This window comes from the organism of the source record quoted next, unplaced genomic scaffold, assembly GCF_019419815.1.
Source record: "Pyrus x bretschneideri cultivar Hongxiangsu unplaced genomic scaffold, Pyrus_bretschneideri_v1 Contig12, whole genome shotgun sequence".
Lineage (NCBI taxonomy): Eukaryota > Viridiplantae > Streptophyta > Magnoliopsida > Rosales > Rosaceae > Pyrus > Pyrus x bretschneideri.
The window spans coordinates 8,911,849-8,933,211 of NW_025999413.1; the positions used below are offsets into that span (position 1 = coordinate 8,911,849).

At 33.7% G+C, this 21,363-nt stretch overlaps 1 long non-coding RNA gene, 2 other non-coding genes and 1 pseudogene across 3 annotated transcripts; 3 read left to right on the forward strand and 1 right to left on the reverse strand.

The window, feature by feature from the left end:
- Window positions 1–836: 836 nt before the first annotated feature.
- Window positions 837–4,055, forward strand: LOC125474528. The gene is made up of 3 exons (XR_007256027.1): window positions 837–1,325; window positions 2,074–2,401; window positions 2,948–4,055. It is a non-coding gene; the product is annotated as an uncharacterized LOC125474528 (long non-coding RNA).
- Window positions 4,056–10,148: 6,093 nt separating this feature from the next.
- On the forward strand, window positions 10,149–10,251 carry LOC125474572. The gene has a single exon (XR_007256042.1). It is a non-coding gene; the product is annotated as a small nucleolar RNA Z103 (small nucleolar RNA).
- Window positions 10,252–10,692: 441 nt separating this feature from the next.
- LOC103936726 lies at window positions 10,693–19,453 on the forward strand. Its single transcript, XR_007256033.1, has 9 exons — window positions 10,693–11,262; window positions 11,533–11,655; window positions 11,775–11,797; window positions 11,887–11,988; window positions 12,521–12,559; window positions 13,014–13,092; window positions 13,433–13,478; window positions 15,483–19,171; window positions 19,254–19,453. It is a non-coding gene; the product is annotated as an MDIS1-interacting receptor like kinase 2 (transcript).
- A 351-nt stretch (window positions 19,454–19,804) lies between these two features.
- Window positions 19,805–21,363, reverse strand: LOC103947521 (annotated as a pseudogene).

The window sequence follows — 21,363 nt, forward strand, 5'->3', positions numbered from 1 at the left end:
GATGACACTCTCTTTTGGAAGAGAAATCATGGATTGGAAGAGAGAATTGTCATGCGTCATGTGGTCACTAATCCCGAAATCAATATTCCAACCGAAATCACGATCTCTAGACGCAATTAAGATTTTTCCCGAATATCTTGAATCATCTCGATCATCAAAGAGGGATATTTGATCAACAAGAGACAATATTGTCTTCTTTCCCATGGTTGCAGTGTATTGAACTATTGATTTGGCAGGCTTAGCTTTAAGCTTTTCAATGTCGATTGCCAAGAACAAGTCGCACAACAAATTATATTTCCAAGCAATTTCTCTAGTCTTGATGATGAAATGCACTCCGAAATCAATTTCTTTAGTCTCAACAATCTCCAGTTATGCCCTAACATATTGTTGCCACGTTATGATAGTCTACTGATGTCAATTTGAGAGAGTCGTCCTCGTGCTCATGTGCATGTTGAATGTGCAAAAAATTATATTCCCAGGCAATTTCTCTAGTCTTGATGAAATGGACTCTGAAATCAATTTCTCTAGTCTCAACAATCTCCAATTATGCCCTAACATATTGTTGCCGCATTATGATAGTCTACTGATGTCAATTTGAGAGTCATCCTCGTGCTCATGTGCACGTTGAATGTGCAAAAAATTATATTTCCAAGCAATTTCTCTAGACTTGATGATGAAATAGACTCTGAAAAACCAGATTTGGCATCCTCTTTTCACATACTCATCAAGAAGTAGCTTGGATGGTGCAAGAAATGCTAAAGTTTAAGATTCGAATTAGTCAGATAGCTCGGATTTGACATAAAGTCAGTCAAACGACAAAATTATATTTATATATACTAAAACCCAAACCTGATGGTACTGTTCTATAACAGTGTTTTGACATAATTGCCCTTCGCTGCTGCTGAGTTTGAGGCTTTTTTCCTGTTTAGAACAGTTAATTTACAGATTTGCCCTCATTTGGTGCTGTCTGCTGCTTATGCTTGGCTTGGACTTTGTTTCACTTTTTTTTTATTGGTTCCGTTTGTTTTTGCTACAGTGCAGAACAGTTTTGTCAAGCCCACCTGTTGGTCATCGCGTGGTGCTTTGTTTGTGTCTTATTTTCTTCCCTTTTGTTTCCTCTCAGTTCCAACTTTCCCTCACCGTCGCTCTCACTGGTTTTGTTTCCTCTCATTTCCATCTTTGGCTCGCGATCGCTCTCAGAGCTCAAATCCTTTTTGCCTCAAAAATTTCTGCTTCGGGTCGTCGTAGATTTTCGTGCTGTTGCTTTCAGTCGGTGTTTTGTGCGGTTCTGCAGCTTGCAGTTGCTGGGAAAATAAGAAATCAGTGTAAGGTTTTTCTGATTTTTAGTTTGGTTGAAAGAAAGAGTTCTCTTTTGTTGTGTACGAAGATATCAGTAACGAGATCTTTTTCTTTTCCTTAATTTTTTAACCCGGATCATTCTTCAAGCAGTGATAGTAGTAGATTACTAAGTTAATTGAGTGACCATCAGTTGTGTGATTGAAATAGATTTATAAAAAGTGCATGATGCTTTTGTTGGTTTCTTTCTCGGTGAAAAACAACATGGGAATGCGTGGATACGAAAGTACCCATATGGAAAAAGTAGATGAATTTTGTTAAAAAGCAAAAACATGATTTAATTTTTCTTTTTTATTATAATTTTTTCCATCATTGACAGAGTAATTTTTTCCATCATTGACAATTATGGGATGCTCTACTTTACGCCTCTACTTGCACGTTTATTTATTTGTATTCAGAGTGTTGATGATTTAGTCAACGAGTTAGTCAGTGCATGGTCTTAATATGCTTAAATTCTTTTTGTTTTTTTTTTTACATAAATTTTTGTTATTCTTTTCCGTTTAGTTCATTTGAATTCGTTTTTAAAGTTTATTTGATCAATAAGTGTAAAAACTGAACAGCTTTTTTGGATGTATTTTATTGGACTTTGGTGGACAAATGTATCTTTGTTGATCAATCTTATCTTTGTGTGGTCCTTCTCTTGATGTTATAAATATTCAAGGCTGCAATTTTTTTCTATCTTTGTGATATTAATTTTTTTTTTGCTCATGATTGCAGGTTTTTATGAAAATTCACCTTCAAAGATTGAGTAAAAATATATAAAGGTTGTTGGTGATCGGTATAAAGACAAAATAAAAAAGGTATGAATAAAATGTTAGAAATTATATGATTTGATTTGATTTTGTAATGTACAAAATTCTTTTTATATTTTTCAGATTAAATAGGTTTAGGACTGTATTGGTTAAATCTAATTAAATTTTTGAAATTTTCTATGAACAATATTTTGTTTCATTACAGGATTTGGTGGTTCTACTTTGGGTTGAGAAAGGAAAAAAAAAAAAAAGACAATTTTGTTGGCAATCAATATAAAGACATAACACAAAAGGTATTCTTCAATGATATCATTTGGTTTCAATTTGTGACCTATGATTTGCAATATGAATTAATAATCTGAACAAAATTTGTTTGCGCTTATTATCTATTCTCTTCTTTCCATATATATATATATTTTTTTCCATGTTTGATTTTGAATAAATTAACATTTGTTTCTGATGTAAGCGACAATTTATAATAGATCTTTATGCCCTGCGTTTCTTTTTAGGCTTAATTTTTGTTAATCATATACTTGGTTTTCTTTATAATTGTCAAGATGATGATTTAATTTATTCATTGTTTTCAAGGCATGGTATACATATTTATATTCTTATTATCGATTTATTTCTATGTGTGTAGTTCCATGGGCTTACTTAGAGAAGCCTGTATTTATCATTTGACAATTTTTTTATCAGTATTTATTTGTCCTGTATTAGACGTATTTTACAGCATCTGCGAGTTATTGTACAAAAATGGGGTCCATATGGTTTTGTTTTGTATGGAAACCTGAATAGTTTGATTCTAACGTACTAATGCTGACTCATTTTTATTTTTATAGGTTCTCACAAAATTGTGCAACGTAGAATTTTAAAGCATTTGGTTTTGTGGTGCAAGGCTTTTGGTGTTTAAGGCAAGTGCTTTAAATTCTGGAACTGTTTCTTTTAAAGCATAAATATATAATTTTATTTTTCTTTTTACAAGCATTGTTATGTTTGTTATTTTATTTATCCTTCATTCCATTAAAATTCCAATATTTTAGTGTTTTTCTCATGTATTTATTAATTTTGTTCCTTTTTTTTTTTTACAGCTTAATTTACAACTATTTGTTTGTAAATTGCTTAGAACAAATTTTTCACACTATGTCTAAAAGAGCTGCAAAAAATTTAACAATTACACCTGTCCAGCGCGAACAAAATACTGTGGATGATGAATATACTCAGGTTTTCAAACATAATCATCAACCAAAAAAAGTGTGTAGAAATATATATATGGAAAATTGTGCGCACGCTCTTTTACCTCAAATTGATGAATTTGTTTCTACAAATTTGTTCTTAGACCATCAGTCTAGCAGCAGTCAATCAGAAACAAATTTGTTCTTAGACCATCAATCTAGCAGCAATCTATCTGGTGGCATGCAATGTTTAGGTCAAAATATTATTCATGGTGAAACACAACATGTGATTTGCAATCGACAAATTTCTGACCCATATGATAAAAAAGGAAAAAATGTTGTTGATGTCTCAAGGGATGTTGAAAACACAGTTAAAAAAGCTTTACACGTTGAGAATTCCAATCTTATAAATAGAGGTCAAGCATTTTTCCAAAAAAACAGGACTGGTATGTATTTTTTGTCTTATATAATAATTTCTTATCTCAAAATTTTACATTATTTTCTACTTAATGATTTGTTTGTAATATTGATTTTTTTAATATATCTTTTTGTATAGGTATTGTCAAAGAGTATGCAGACTTGGGGGATAAAAATTATAAATGTAGTTATTGTGGTGCTTATTTTTGGTTAAAAGAATCTCTTAAACAAACATGCACAAAAAATGAACCCGTTTTTACTCTTTGTTGTCAACAAGGAAAAATAAGCCTTCCAATTGCAAAACCAACTCCATATTTATTAGATTTATTGCTTGATCCAAATGGAGGTCAAAAAAGTTCATCGTTTCGAGAAAATATTAGAGCTTACAATTCCATGTTTTCCTTTACTTCTATGGGTGCCAAAATTGATCATTCAATCAATGATGGATCAGGTCCTTACATTTTTAAAATTAGTGGTCAAGTTTGTCATTTAATGGGCTCTCTTTTACCTCCTGATAATCAACCTCCAAAATTTGCTCAGTTATATGTTTATGATACGTATAATGAAGTACAAAATCGTTTGAGAGCTGTTGATTCTGATCGAAACAATGGAAGTTTGGATCCACAAATTGTTGAAAGTTTGATTAAAATGTTTGATGAATCAAATGAATTAGTTAAACTTTTTCGCACGGTAAGAGATAAATTTGAAAATGATGGCGTCACTTCTTTAAAAATGACATTGTTAGCAAGGCAACCAACTGATAGCAAACAATATGATCAACCAACAAATGATTAAATTGGTGGTTTAATAGTTGGTGATATAGGACTCTCTGATTCTAATAGAGATATTATTATAGAGTCTAAAAGTGATGGATTAAAACGTGTTACAAAATTAAATCCAAAATTTATGGCATTGCAATATCCTATTCTTTTTCCATATGGTGAAGATGGTTATAGACCGGATTTAAAATGGAATGAAAATTATAAAGGTCCAAAAACTAAAAGACAAAGAGTGCCTATGAGAGCTTTTATAGCTTATCAAATTCAAGAGCGACAACCATGGTTAACTACATTGTTAAAAGGAGGCAGGCTTTTTCAACAATATATAGTAGATTCTTATGCAACACTTGAAGAAGATAGATTGGATTATATTAGGCAAAACCAAAAAAATTTAAGAACTGAAGTTTATAAAGGAATTTACGATGCAATCACAAGAGGGGATAATGATGCAAATAATGTGGGTCAAAAAATCATATTACCTGCTTCGTATACAGGAAGTCCTAGATACATGATCAATAATTATCAAGATGCAATGGCAATTTGTAGAGAATATGGACATCCTGATTTGTTTATAACATTTACTTGCAATGTCAAATGGCCATAAATCATAAGAGAATTTGAAAAAAAACCAGGATTCAAACCTGAGGATAGACCTGATATAATTTCTAGAGTATTTAAAATGAAACTCGATGATATGCTTGAATTTATAAAATCTGGAAAGCCTTTTGGAGAAATTGAAGCAAGTAAATATTTAAAACTTATTCTTTTGTTTGCTATTTATTTATTCATCATTATTATTATTATTTTTATGAAACTAACTTTATCTATTTCTTTTTTCTTTTCTTTTCTTTGCTTGCAGATGTTTGCACGATTGAGTTTCAAAAAAGAGGTTTGCCTCATTCTCATATGTTAATATGGTTAAAATCAAATTTCAAATGTTTTTTACCATCTGATATAGATTCCATTATTTCAGCTGAATTACCAGACAAAATTCTCAATCCTAAACTTTATGAAATTGTTAATCAATTTATGATTCATGGTCCATGTGGTCATATTAATAAAAAATCTCCATGCATGAGGGAAAACAAATGTTCCAAAAATTTTCCTAAATCATATAAAAATGAAACAGTTTTTGAATCTAATGGTTTTCCGATTTATAGGCGCCGTGATGATGATACAAAATTTGTGATTAAAAATGGTATTAAAATTGATAATAGATTTGTTGTTCCTTATAATGCTGAATTATTGCTAAGATACAATGCTCATATAAATGTTGAATCCTGTTGTCAATCAATGCTTATAAAATATTTGTTCAAATATGTTAACAAGGGTCCGGATAGAGCACGATTAATTTTTCAACAGGATCAAAATGATGAAATATTAGCATATTTGAATTGTAGATATATATCACCTTATGAAGCTATTTGGAGATTATTTCAATACTCAATACATCATAGAGAACCCTCTGTTGAACGATTACCTGTTCATTTACCATTAGAACAGAATATTGTTTTTAGTGGTGATCAATCACTTCAATCAATTGTTAGACAAAAAGCTTTTGAACATACGATGTTAACAAGCTGGTTTGAAGCCAATAAAATTTATAATGAAGCGCGTTTACTAACTTATGCTCAAATTCCATCAAAATTTTTGTATGACACACGGAATAAAATTTGGAAACCAAGAAAGCGTAAAGGATCAATTGGTAGAATAGCATATGTACATCCTGCGTCTGGTGAATTATATTATTTAAGAATGCTTTTAAACTTGAAAAAAGGCCCATTAGATTTTAATGATATTAAAACTGTTAATGGTGTTGTGCATTCTTCGTACCATGATGCATGTAAATCTTTAGGATTATTAGGCGATGATAAAGAATGGTTAGAAGCTTTATCAACTGCTGTAAGTGTTGCATCATCTCCTCAATTAAGACAACTATTTGTTACAATTGTTTTATTTTGTGATGTTGCAAATCCTCAAATTCTTTTTGATACTCATTGGAAAAACATGTATGATGATATTTTATACAAACTAGAAAAAACTTTTGGAATTCCTAATATGGCTATACCAGAAGAAGAACTAAAAAATTCTGTCTTATTTGAATTAGAATTACTTTTTAACAATGCTTCTACATCTTTGAACAAATATAATTTAGCAATGCCTGATGAAAATAAAATGATAGAAATTAAAAACAAACTTTTAAGAGAAGAGTTAAATTATGATTGTGAAGAATTGTCCAAAAAACATACAATTTTAAAATCACAGCTTAACGAAGATCAAAAATATGTATATGATATTGTCATAGACACTGTGCATAGAAAAAAACACGGTCTCTTCTTTGTATATGGTCATGGAGGAACTGGAAAAACTTTTTTGTGGGATACAATCATAAGCAAACTTAGATCTGAGGGAAAAATTGTTTTAGCTGTAGCTTCATCAGGAATAGCATCATTGTTATTACCAGGTGGTAGAACAGCTCATTCCAGATTTAAAATTCCATTAGTTATTACTGATTCTTCAATTTGTCCAATAAAGAAAAAAACACATCTTGCTACATTAATTGAAAAAACTGATTTGATCATATGGGATGAGGCACCTATGAATCATAAATATTGTTTTGAAGCATTAGATAAATCACTTTCTGACATTTTATCACATGTGCAAAATTCAGATAAGAAACTTCCATTTGGTGGTAAACCTCTTTTACTAGGTGGTGATTTTCGACAGATATTACCTGTTTTACCTGGAGGAACCAAAGAAGATATAATAAATGCTTCCCTAAATAGTTCTTATTTGTGGTCTCATTTTAAAATTTTCCGTTTAAAAGAAAACATGAGATTATCAAGAAATGATTTAAACATTGAAGAAAAAAAAGAAAATCAGTGATTTTGCAAACTGGATTTTACAAATAGGTGATGGAAAAATGAACGATGCAAATCATTCAAATGACAGTGATACATCATTTATTCAAATACCTGAAGATTTAATAGTTCATCCTTCTACAAACCCAATTTCTTCAATTTTTGAAGCAACTTATCCTAATTTTGAAAATTTGTTTCACAATTTTGTTTACTTAAGAGAACGAGCTATTGTTACACCTCGAAATACAACAGTAACAGAAATAAACAATTATATAATCAATTTGTTACCTGGAGAACAACATACATTTTTAAGTTATGATTCTTTGTGTTCCTCAAATGGAAATGTTGAGAATCTTGAAATAATGTATCCTACAGAATTTTTAAATAAGCTTGATTTTAATGGTTTACCTGCACATAATTTAATTTTAAAAATAGGAATGCCAATTATGTTGTTGCGAAATTTAAATCAATCTTATGGTTTATGTAATGGAACTAGATTAATTGTCACACAGTTATTTCCTAGAATTATTGAAGCTAAGATACTTACTGGAAATAACGTTGGTCACAAAGTATTCATACCAAGAATCACTCTTGCAGCAACTGAAAACAAGTGGCCTTTCATTTTTAAAAGACGTCAATTTCCAGTTAGGCCATGTTATGCAATGACCATTAATAAAAGTCAAGGACAATCTTTAAAACAAGTTGGACTATATCTTCCTGAACCTGTTTTCACTCATGGTCAATTATATGTTGCATTATCTAGAGTCACATCAAGAGAAGGTTTAAAAATTTTGATAACAAATGTAGAAAATGATCTAAACAACTATACTCTAAACATAGTTTTCAAAGATGTGCTACAAAATTTAGAACAAAATTCTTAATTTTATTAATGGATGCATAACATTTTACACAATTTTAGATCTTCTATTTATATCATTAGATTTATCATTTAAATGTGTAATTTAATTTTCTTTTATGTTTTAACAGATGTTGGTCTGCATTTTATATGGTTTCTGTCTGCAGCTTTCAAAACACTTCTGCTTTACCAAGGTTTGCAACCTGTCCTATCATCAATTTTTTGGCTATCAAATCCATTTTCCGCCTTAGTTTTAAATTTTGACTTTAATCTCATTAGTTTCATTCTAATTGAATAAATTGTCTTAACATACAATTTTCTATTGGAAAAACAATTGACCTTTGAATAGGAGCTGTAGTCTTGGTTACTATGGCTGGACCAGTAGGTAAAAACTCAACCTTTTCCTATATGTGAATGTTGATTCCTGTTTATTCAACTTAGATTAATTCCTTTTTATTTTCAAGCTTTCAATGTTGTAAACTATTTCGCTTTTAAAACTGTATATTGATGATTACATAGGCCCATTTTCTTAAAAAATTTAAATTATCAAATGATGTCTCATGATACCAACTCCCTTTACAAAGCAATTATGAATCTGGCCAAATGTAACATTCTCATGCCCTTTTTCCAACATTTAGAATATAATTTTTTTTCTAGATTTTCCAAGTAAGTTTTGCATGTTTGTTGCTGCACAAGCTTTTGATTTTCCATCTTTTTTCGATAGCTTTTGTTAGTATCTCATGTGCTTTGGTTTTTTATTTTAGAAATTTTGTGCCCACTTTGGATTCACTTTGAACTTGGCTGAGTCCCATCTAATTCAACGTTTCTACGTGAGTTTTTCATGTTTGATGCGTTTCTTTTTCAGACCGTTTTTGTGCATGTTCAACGCGTTTTGTTTTTCTTTCAAGAAACGGGGCGTTTTCACTTTTTGAGATTTTTGATTTAGATTCTTAAAACCCTATGTGCTAAGGGTATATAAATGTATTATTTCTTTTTTTCCTTTGTTTTCATTTCTTGGATGTTTCCCAAAGAAACGATTGGCCTGAAACAGAGGAAGACATTTCTGGGATTATGCTTGGGAAACAAGACGATATTGACAGAGTTGATAGTTTTCCTTTTGTTCATCCTTTTCATAGGTTTCAGTCTGACTGGAATGACAAGTAATGTTACTTCTATATTCATATTAAAATGGACATGAATTTCCTTATTGTTTGTAAGATTTTGTACCAATCCATCTTCCATTTTTTTTCTTGCTCCTAGATGTTGTTGTTAAGCTTCTTATTCATAAATCTTTTGTAGCTTAACAATTTTCAAGAAGAAAGTTAAGCTTGAAATTAAGGTATGAATGCTTGCACTTATTTAACATGTTTAGTTCGTTCTTACCTACCCTATATCCTAAACTACAATCATACAATTCAATGGTATGCCAAAACAATTCAGATTATTAATTTTCTTCTGCTAATATTTTACATTTAAATTCAATGTTTACTAAAGTTTCTCTTCAGGGGAATCGCCTGTTACCAATGTAGGTAAGAACTATCTTCCTTTTGTTTGGTCTAAATACATGACCAATTACTTAGCTGATCGTTGATCGGTTTAGTTGGACATCCAAGAGTATCAATCTTGAGATCCCCACTAGAGATATAACCTCTCCACATGCCTTAATCATGCCAAAGAACACCTTGGCAATAAAGAAATTGTTAAATCTATACATAAATCACTTTCATTACTTATTGGTTAGATTTAACAATTCCCCTACCTCTAAGATGTTTTTTTGGCTTGGTTAAAACATGTAGAGAGACTATATCTTTGGTGGGAACATCTCTGTTTATACTTTTAGATGTCCATAAACTCCTCAGTAAACAATCAACTGATTGGCCATGTATTTACAATAAACAAAATAAGAAAATCTTTATCTACAAATTGGTAACAGTCAATTCCTTTGAAGACAAAAGATGGAAGTGATGATTATTTGTCCAAATCATGAAGGCTGAAACAACTCAGCAAATTATATCTCTATATTACATAGAGACACCAAACCAAACATATCTGATCCATCTTTCTACAAAATTCTTTTTTCGTTTTTTTTTTTGCAAAAACAATGTTTTAGAACTAACTACCAATTGACAATATTAGATTACATTTGACCAAAGAAACAATAATATATTATCACTGTCAATGATATCCATTGTGAGTATCTTTAGGAGGAAAAGAGAAGAGGAGACAACACGTACATATTCTTCCTTTTTCTTTCTATGTGTTTCTGGGTGGAGGATATGAGAGATTGTTCGTGTTTGGCTTCTGTGGCTATGTTTGACTGTGTTTATATTGATATTGTTATTCCTTTCAGGGTTGAGAGATCAACACAAAAAGCGTAAGAAATAGATGAACAAAGCAGATTGAGCTGAATAATCTCGGTCAAACAACAATCATAATTGTAAGCTCAAGAGTAACTGTTTTTGTGTTAGTTGCATGTCTTAGTAGTTAGCAATCCTTTCCTTTACATTTGATGAAATCATTATGCATTACTGAAGCTTTGTTATGCACCTAGCTCTTTGCTTCTCTTGCCTACTATCGTTTTCTACTATTGAAATACAACTTTATACATGTTTTATAAACTTTTAAAACCCGCAGCAACGCGCGGGCTCTATTACTAGTATATACTAAACGGCTAACTTTCTGTTTAATTCCCTTTGTGTCCTTTTCACTGTTCCTTCGCCAGTGTTCTTCCATTTTTGCCCCTCAGCTGCTCTTCAAGTCTAGCTTTTTTTGTGTTTTCCGCAGTAAAATGACGGTTTTGGCCATGGTTTCCACATGGTTTCCAGTAGAAATCTCTCGACTTCTGCCGAAAACACTTGAAACACAGAATTCTCAGCTGCTCTGCAACGGGTTGGCGGTTTCGATCATGCATCCTACACTCCGCCTTGCGATCTCTTCCATCTCTGCTTCCTGATGCTTTCGATCTCTCATTCGTGATCCCTTCAATCTCTGCTTCCTCATCTTTTTGGTCTCTGCTTTGCGATCTCCTTGCCGCCTAATCGTGCACCCAATTTCTCTAGCCTTCAACAGGTAATTAAATCTCACTTCTTCTCAACTACCCAGGAGCCAAATATTTGATTTTTCGCTGTGGTTTGTTATTTTACCGAATTTGGTTGTTGATATTTCGTATTTTTTATCGTTCATTTGTGTTCCATTGGGATTGTATTTTGCTAGAATTTCATAGAATTTGATTTGGCTGCGTAACTGACTGGCTTAAAATTTTGTGAGATTAAATATTTCTTGAATTTGATCATTAGATTTCCCTTTTTTTTTTCTATTTTTTTTTTTTTTTTTTGGAAGTTGACGTGCTTTCCCACTCATCGCCAAAAGAAACCCGTGCTTCCTCCCTCTTCGTCTTCTCCTCCAGCAATTTGCGCTCTTAGTTCTCAATATGATTCACAGTAAAAACCCAGAAACTTAGAGGTACGAAAATTTCAATTTTTTTTTGTGTTTTTGATTTATTTTCAGTGTTAATTTCTGATTAAATTATTATTTGTGATAAACCCACTTAGAATCTAATATGGGTTTTTCTTGGATTCCAGAGTAAAAACGTTGAAACTTAAAGGTATGAAATTTTTTATAATTTTCTGGTGCACCTGTGATTAAATAGAACCTAATTTGATTTTACCCTCAAGTGCAAATCTTACCCCGCAGTGCTCAATCTAGAGAATTGGTACTCATAATCAATAAGATTCATACGGCTTATTGGTATCAATTTTGGTTGCAGCAATGCTATTCTTGCTGAAGACCTGCCATGTAAGTGATTTAGTTTTTGCTTTTCGAATTTCTACTTTTCATGCATAATTATGAATATGTGGATGACTTGTGGGTAATATTTTCTACTTAATCTCCAATTCAAAGAGAAGGATATTGAATTGTATATCATTTTAGTTAAAATGTGTTACCATTTTAGTTAAATATATCCCTAATTGATCTGACTAACCACCCAAAAAGGATTATCATACAAAATGTCTGCAAATAGATCGAATACTATTAATGAAAATTAATCCTCAATGCTTCCATCTGACTACATGATAGTATTTTGTGGCTAAACGTAGTTTTTACTCGATCAAATATTTGCCAACTTACATTGACAAATTCATTCTCCGTCATTTGAACATCAAAAGCCAAATCACACATGAATCCCCAAACTTTAGCTTTACCATTACTAATCCTCTTGCTAAGGGAATTTAAAAAAAAAAAAATCATAAGCAAACATGAATCTTATTATATAAGGACCTTCCAAATTTTATCAAGTGTTACATAAAGTAATATATTTTGTGAGCAGAAATTCAAAGCGTGCAGAGATCTCGAGTCAAAAACAGAGGTACCCATCCCTTTTTGTTCGATTTTTGCTTTGTTTTATCTCTGTTTTCATTTTTGGGTAGGATTTTGTGCTTTATAATTGGGTTTAATGTGAAATTTTTGAAGGAGCTAAATCTCATTCAGTTCTGTTTGATTGATTGTTTATCTATGATTTGTTCTGTTATGCTTGGTAGGTTTAAATTGAATTGGATTTATATTTGATTTCGAGTTGATTAATTTTATTTTTTAGTTGTAAATCATATTAGTTGCAGATCATGAAATGATTTCATCTTTGGTTTAAGAGAATAGGCTTGATTCAATGAGATTTGGATTCATGAGTTATAGCCATATGAGATAGGCAAGAGTGTTTGCATTCTTTAGAAAAAATTTAGGAGCTACAAAACTATGCTTTAAATTTGAGTTTTGTGATTACTATTTTTGTTCTTTATCTTACTAAGATTTTGGTAAATTTTCAGCAACTCTTGCACAGCGAAATGACTCCCACCACCCAACAAACGCAACTGCTGCAATTTCAATTGCAGTTCTTGAAGAAAGGTAAGCCTATGTTCTGTACAAAGTCTTGGATTTTTTTATATGGGGTTTTATTTTTTTGTGCTTTTTTTTTTTTTTCTCTCTCTTGAGAATATTAATATTGTTGAGTTATTAAATTCAACTATTGCATAGGTTAAATTTTACTTCAAATTGTAGTAATTGTCATACAAGTTTATATTTTTGTATAGAATTGCAGACGGTTTGAATTTTGGATGGAGTTTAGAATATTTGTAAGTTGGTTCTGTTGTGGGATCTCCATGTAGCAAATTTATCCTACTTTGTATTTCTAAAATCGTAGGTTAGTTTTTCTACTGTAGCTATATAATTCTTCCATGTTTTTCAGATCATGGAGTGAGTTTCTCATGCTGAGATTGTAACCCAATCAATAAGTAAGTGAAACACAGAAGTTCTATATCTCATGTTAGTTTTGATCCATTTCTAAAAATCCTATGCATGGTACAAGAAAAACATTTCTTTGCTGCAAAGAAGAGTGAAGTACTGAACAACAATGTCAAAAGTTGGGACCTAGAAAACAAGATATTTCCAAAAAAAAAATAAAAAATAAAAAAAATAAAAAAGGGAAATCTACTGATCAAATTCAAGAAATATTTAATCTCACAAAATTTTAAGCCAATCAGTTACGCAGCCAAATCAAATTCTATGAAATTCTAGCAAAATACAACCCCAATAGAACACAAATGAACGATAAAAAATACGAAATATCAACAACCAAATTCGGTAAAATAACAAACCATAGCGAAAAATCAAATATTTGGCGATGAATAAGATAATTTTTTACTGTGTATTATACTACATGGATGTAAATAAGATAATTTTTTCATATCAATTGTTCTTTATAGAACATAGGGATGTAAATAGATTTTGATATGGAACTGGAAAGAAGAATACCAAATGAAGCACTGATTTGTTGAGATATTTATTTTTGCTTGGAAAAAAATTGAGATATTGTGGATTATTACTGACATATATAAAACTATAAGCTTTTGATATTGGGAGACAAAACCCACAAATTCAAATCAGACAAAAAATAAATAAAAAATTTAACAGACTTAATGATCAAACTCTAAAAGGGTATTAAAAACAAGGCTTATTTGATCCATTGAGTGTGAAAGTTTTGAGCTTTGAAGAAGCAGAGGAGGAGAGTTGCCAGTCCATCTTCAAGTAAGCTTGGCAGCCACAGATCAGGATGTGGAGAGGATGGAGAAAATTATCCTGCTGATTAGCAAGAGTCACAACAGTAGTAGAATCCACCTCCACCTCAACAGATCTAAAACCTCTCATCCAAGCCAAGCGAAATCCAAAAAAAGAGGCAATGCATGGGTTTCGCGGAGCTAGAGAAAGATACTGCCTCTAGAGATGAGTGGTTACTGATGTGTAGAAAGCAAAATGTTTTATCGCAAATGATATTAATCAAAGATGACACTCATGGAGTTTGTTTTGCAAAAACTGTATTAATTTTGTTTTCACTACATATTTAATAGTTCTCTTCAAGTACAGTTTTATCAAATTCGATTTTTCTCATTTTTAGATTTTCTGCAGACCACATTTTTTCCTTCTGCAACATTTTTGTCTTTGAAAAAGGTATGTTATGTTTTTAATGTTTTGGGTTTTACATGTTACATCGACTTTTATTGTCTGCCTCCTTCAGCATTACTTACATTCATTTTCCAGTATTGGCTGATAAAAATTTATAAAATAGTTAAGACTTTAACTAGAAAGTTAAAAGTTTTAGTCATATGTTCTGTGTCATTCCAATTCAAAGATTGGACAATGACTGAAACAATATTTTCTTACTTCTGTTTTTACAAATTTCCTTTTGGTCCAATTTTATATTTCATTTCTTTGTGACTTCTTGCAGAACTTGGAATCAGCTTTTCACATAACATGGACGATGAATGTAAGAAACTCATACACAGAATAACTCCACCAAGGTATATGCAAATTAAAATCATAACTTGCGTCAATATAGAAATATAAATTATTTTTTATCGCACAACTTTGACATAATAATTTGTCTCATAATTTAAAATATTGTACATATTTTAGCTACTTGGCAATCAACGACTAATATCACTTCCAAGAAGGCAAGATCAACATATGGCATGTCACAGCAGTATATTTTTCACAAATAGATGGTAAAATTGTACACATCACATTAGGCAAGTTTCAATCTTTTTTACTTCCATTTTAACACATTTCTAATTAACATTTTGTTCTAAATTTTGATTAAACCTCATTTAAATGTTTGATTTGAGAATTTCACAAGTCAAATTACCACCTCTCTCTCTCTCTCTCTCTCTCTCCACTCTCCCAAACTCAATTTTGATTTTTTTTTTTAATCGTTGCCTAATTGTCTTTATTACGTTTTGCAGTTGTATTCACAACTGTCCAAGACACTCTCTGGAATTTATTACAACAAAAGGTCAAATTTTCCTTCCTTGGAAACTCCTCAAGCTAGGAACAAGTCTGGTATCCAAGCTTTACATTCAACTTTATTTAGCATGTAGCAAGCTTTGTTTGACTGGTGTACTCTCAATGCTGGATTTGTAAGTTATGCAGTTATCATTAGTCCAACTTTTTGAATGAACAATTATCTTCTTCTATGCACTTTGAAGGAATAGATTTTTCTCTTGGTATCCGTTCATGATAAGACATATAAATTGCATTGTCATTCGTAATTCTCTGTTTTCACTCAACATTATTTATGAAATTTGAAGCTATAAAATATCTCATATAATTTTAAATCCCGCAGCACCGTGCGGGTACAAATTTCTAGTTCACTTCTAGACGGCTAAAGTTTGAACCTCGTTTTTGCATAATCTCTATTTTTCGAAAGCCAACACACATATTTTAAGTCACCACTAGCAGTTGAATCTGGTCTACCTCAGGTCTTCCAATGAGTTTGATGTATAAGTTCACAATTTCCTCAACATTCACACGACCACCAATACTATACTTGAAAAGTCAGCATCAAGTGTAATAAACAATTAGTTGGAAATTCGAAAAAAAATTCAACCAATTGCATTATAATACTTATATACCCGACTGTATTTAGAACATAATAAAAAATTTCTCGAAGAGTTGAAACTAAGAAATTTGTTTTTTGCGTATATATAATAAAAATGCAAAAAAAATGTCCATAAATATTTGAATTACAAGCATTTCTAGTTTTTATTTTTTATTTTGCTACATAAAAGTTAGACAAAATGAAATACCGATTTTTCTTTTTTTGTTTTTTATGCAACCATCATTTAGAAAGGGAATAATTAAATTTTGGGTTCTCAAGTATAGGACGAATACTCTTAATTAATTAGGCTACGTGATTTGGCTTGCAACATTATAATATGTTCTTCACTAACACTAACAGACATGTAATCAATCATATCCCTACCTACATGTTGGCGTATATAAATCACTATATTATATAAAATAATCAAGTGGTGCCTGCACTGCGTACAAGCTCATATATTAGAGCACAAAACTCTTCCCAATGCCAAACCAGCTTAATTAGGCAGATGGTTCTTGAGCCATCTCCTTGTCTCCAGAAATGAAGATTTCCTCACAACCTAAAATCATGGCATCCCAAGAAGAAAAAGCACTTTCCACCAAAGCTGCTTCTTCACAGCATTCATTTCAACTCCTCCCAGTTATACTCCTTATGTTGGCTTCTTCAGATTCAGCAGCAAAAGCAGAAGTTGCTGGACAAAAAGCAGAAGCAGCTCTTCTGAATTGGAAAGCTAGCCTTGACAACAATACAAGCCTCGCTTTCCTGGATCGGAAACAGTAATTGCAATTGGGATGGAATTTCTTGCAACGGTTTTGGAAGCATAACACAAATAAACCTCACTACTTCTGGCTTAGGAGGTACACTTCATGCTTTTAATTTCTCATCTTTCCCAAGTCTCATGAGCCTAAACTTAAGCCACAACGCGATTTTTGGAATCATCCCATCGGAGATAGAGTTTCGGAAAAGCCTTCAAATCCTTGATCTTTCTGGAAACAACATCAATGGGTCCATTCCACATGAAGTTCGAATGTTAGGCAACTTAACCATTCTATTCCTTCAAGCCAACACTCTCTCTGGAAACCTCCCTACAGAAATATGCCTGTTGAATTCACTCAGTGTGATCGATGTAGCGGATAACAGTCTCACAGGTTCGATTCCAGAAGCAATCGGAAACCTGTCCAGCTTAACCGTTCTGTCCCTTTCTCGCAACAATTTCTCCAGCTCAATTCCTTCCACTATAGGCAACCTGATTAGCCTCAAGGAGTTGTATCTGATTGGCAACCAATTAACTGGAAATATCCCACCTGAAGTTGGAAAGCTCAAATTTCTTACTCACCTGGAGTTGGTGAATAACAAACTCAATGGCTCTGTTCCTTCAGAAATGAATAATTTTACATTTTTGAGTGGTTGGCATTGAGCAACAACAACTTTTCTGGCAGTATTCCCCACGATATATGCATCAGCGGAGTACTCGAATGGTTTACAGCACACATCAATCAGTTGACAGGCCCCATGCCTAGAAGCTTGAGGAACTGCACCAGATTAGTTAGATTAAGGTTTGAGAGGAACCAGCTGACAGCAAACATAGCTCTAGAGTTTGGCATTTATCCAAAACTAACTTATTTCGATTTGAGTTACAACAGATTCTATGGAGAGCTTTCAGAAAACTGGGAGCAGTGCCAAAGCTTACAAAGCTTGAGGCTCAGCAACAACAGAATTTCCGGGGGGATACCTCGGTTTGAGGGATCAATTCAGCTCCATGTGCTTGACCTACCTTAGAATAATCTCACTGGGACAATCCCAAAGGAACTAGGGAATTTGACATCCTTGTTCAACCTCAACCTAGGTGATAACAAACTTTCGGGCAGCGTGCCTTCGGAGATTGGAATGCTTACCTATCTACAACATCTTAACTTAGCAGCAAATGATTTCAGTGGACAAATTCCAGAAAAATTAGACGGGTGCAGAGAGTTGTTGGACTAGAACTTGAGCAGAAACAGATTTAGTGAGAGCATTCCTCTTCAGATTGGGAGCATAAGCTCTCTTCAGGTTCTTGATCTCAGTCAAAATTCACTGATGAGTGAAATCCCACCACAGCTTGGAAATTTGATGAAGTTGGAAGCCTTGAATATCTCCCACAACAATCTCTCTGGTTTGATCACATCTACAGTCGATAACATGTTGAGCTTGACAGTTGTTGACGTATCATACAATCATTTGGGGGGTCCTCTTCCCAACAACAAAGCATTCCACGAGGCTTCTGTTCTAGCTTTTGCAAATAACACAGGCTTGTGTGGCAATGCCACAGGTCTGAATGTTTGCCCGTCCAAAACAAGAAGGGAGAAAAAAATCAGCAAATCGGTTATCTTCATTGTACTCCATGTTTTAGGCATCCTGTTTTTTGCATTTGTGGTAACTGGAATTCTATTTGTGGTCTGCTATCCGCGGGAAGCGCAATTAAATGAAGACCAGTTTGCGGTTTGGAGCTATGACGGAAGACTTGAGTATGAAGACATCATTGAATCTACAGAGGAATTCAACTCCAAATATTGTGTGGGGGTGGGAGGTAATGCAACTGTTTATAAAGCTGAGCTGCCAACAGGCCGGATTGTTGCAGTGAAGAAACATCACATGCCGCAGGACGGTGGAATGGCAAATCTCAAGGCTTTTGAGGGTGAGGTTCGTACTCTTTCAGAGGTTCGTCACAGAAACATTTTGAAGCTTTATGGTTTCTGTTCGCATCCGCAGCACCCTCTTTTGTTGTACGATTTCGTAGAAGGCGGAAGCTTGGAAAACATACTGACCGAAGAAAACGATGCAGTTAAGTTTGGATGGATTGAGAGGGTGAATGTTGTAAAGGATGTTGCTAATGAATTGTCTTATATGCACCATGATTGTTCACCTCTGATAGTACAACGAGACATTTCAAGCAAGAACATCTTGCTGGATTTGGAATTGGAGCTTATGCCTCTGATTTTGGAACAGCTAAGCTCTTGAATCTTGAGACTTCAAATTGGACTTCTTTTGCAGGCACATTCGGATACAGTGATCCAGGTACTTATCTTCTGAATTCTTCCACTTAACGTAAGTACTTATTTCCTGGTTTACTCATCATGATTCGGTCTTTGTTCTGCAGAGTTAGCATACACGATGGAAACGAACAAGAAATGTGATGTTTACAGCTTTGGAGTGGTAGCACTAGAAGTGATCATGGGAAAGCATCCCGGACTCCTCTCCTATTTTTTTGTCATTGTCATTAACATCAACACCCAAACCTATACAACTGAAAGACGTCTTAGACAAGAGGCTCCCGCCTCCTGGAAATCATGTTGTTGAAAAAGTGATCACCGTTGCAAACCTTGCATTTGTGTGCTTGCAAACGAATCCACAATCTCGACCAACCATGCTACAAATTTCCTGCGAATTGTTATAGTGAATTACCATTTTTTCCAAAGATGTTTGAAATGATTATCTCATGAATCTTGATTAGGAATCTCTGCTATCTTCTTTGACATTAATTCTTCATCTGTTGAATGTCTATACAATAGCTCTTCGAAATATAAATTAAAATGCAGTCTTCACATCTAATGGGATGGGAAACTGATTCAGAAAACCAGACTTCGCCGCTTAAATCTTCAGATACTTTGAGTTTGCTTGTATTTATGCATTGATTTGCAAATTTTTGCTTCAGGGCAACTTTGGGGTAATTTTTATAGGCATTCCATTGGAAGGGAATCGAAGGGGATCCATGGTTATAGGCTCATCGGGATAGAGCAAAGACCAATTATAACGAGTAACAATGAAATGCATGAAGATGAGGATGTTCAACTTGGCCAGTTGGTACCCTGCAGACACTCTCGGCCCTCCCCCGAATGGAAGGAACACATACGGTGGTACAGACTTTTCAAACCGACTTGGATTGAAACTCAATTATCTTGAAAACATTCGGAGTTGTAATGCGTTCCATACGTTGTCCACAACACCTGCATAAAATTAACCAATATAAATTAGTCCAAGCTCTGTAAGTGAAAACTGGAATAAAATTGTATGGAGCAAAGCAGACGGCGTGTACCTTCCATCCTCTGGGAATGGTGAATCCTTCATACTCAATGTCAGCAATGGCTTTCCTGAAAGAGCCAAAGATGGGAGGGAAGAGCCGTATGCTTTCACGCGCAACCTGCCAGGTATACTTCGTCTTCTTTGTGTCATCCTGTGTCAGATTTTCACCTAGCCCTTTGCTTCTCATTATCTCAGAATGTTCTGATAAAGAACAAAATGCAACTCACCAATATGTTCGCAATTAAAATCGATGAAATTGGACTGCATCAAATGTTACATACCTTGGAGTAGAACACTATGGAAACATGGATGCTGAGCCCACATTTTGAAGGTCATGGCAATGGCAAAAGAAGTAGTATCATGTGCTGCAAAAACAAGCAAAGCCACATTATCAACAACCTCCTCTTCGGTGATTTCTCTGCGAATCATACCAGCCACCAATCGAGAAAGCAACGCTACTCCCTGCTCTTCTTCTTCTTCTAGATTTCCTTCCATTTGCACCCTCTCCTCTCTTACTACTTCAACCAGCATTTTGTCTATCTCCACCCTCGCTTTCTTTACTCTCCAAAACCTTGAACCAGGAATCTGAACAGGCCCTGCAAAAACCCTTTCCAAAAACTCTCTCAAATGTTCCCAACATCTCTGCCTCCACATCGATCCCCAAGAAGCACTCAAACACTATAGTAAACGTCAAGATTTTTGTCGAACGGTAGAGGCTAATTTTGTCCTGGCCTTTCCACTTTATGTCCAAATGCAACTGCACAGAGTTGCATATTTTGGGCACTAAAGTCTCCGGCCCTGCCTGGCCAAGGCTCGCCTATAAGCCTGCGAAGGCAGCGGTGCCTCTCCCCTTGCTTTTCCATGATGGAGTCCTTTCCCATCAGCTGAACGGAAGCCGAAGGCCACGAGCTCACCACCAACTTGAACTCATTGGACAGCAGAGACTTGTTAGCATTGGCTCCATTTACAATAACAGTTGGTGATCCCATCAGATGTGTAGTGAAGATTTTGCCATATTTCGCAATCCGGGGTTGGATGAAATCATCAAACAAACTGTTCTTCCGTTGAGCTTCATAAAACTCTATTGTCTGGCCTACCCAAGGAGGCCCCATCTTGCCTGGTGGCAGTCTTTTATTGTTCGTGTTACTGTGTTTCTTGTGCCGCAAGCAAACGATGAAAAAGACCAT